Raw genomic sequence first — 510 nt, 5'->3', positions numbered from 1 at the left:
CCTATAGGGTATATAGGCTTCTTTACATTTTGTGCTCTGCAACAAGAGAAGCTACTGCAGTGAAAGTTGCACCAACTTCCACCCCCACCAGGTGTTTCTTGGAGTGTCTGTTTCTTAGACTTTCAGCAACAATTTTCAGCAATTTTTCTATTTTTTTTCAATGTGGCTAGTATGATGGATGGAAAATCCTTTTCCCAACACCATTGCCCTCTCTGACCCTACAGTTCATCTCAGACAGTGAATAATTTCTGCAAACCTCAGGTTGTGGTAACCAGATGCCAAGATGAAATTCACTTCTTAGTCCTTCTTCAATGCACCTGTATTTGCAAAGTGTCATTTCTGTGATTCTTTTGAAAGACTAGACATGTTTTGAAATCTAAATGATCATCCTGGTCTACCCTGATGGTCCAGTGGTTAAGAATTCACCTTGCAATGCAGGGGATACGGGTTCAATCCCTGGTCTGGGAAGATCCCGCATGCCATGGAGCAGCTAAGCCCATGCACCACAAC

This window comes from Bison bison, unplaced genomic scaffold (assembly GCF_000754665.1).
Source record: "Bison bison bison isolate TAMUID 2011002044 unplaced genomic scaffold, Bison_UMD1.0 scf7180017862399, whole genome shotgun sequence".
NCBI lineage: Eukaryota > Metazoa > Chordata > Mammalia > Artiodactyla > Bovidae > Bison > Bison bison.
The sequence above is the reverse complement of the archived record's forward strand: the minus strand, read 5'-3'. Positions refer to the sequence as shown.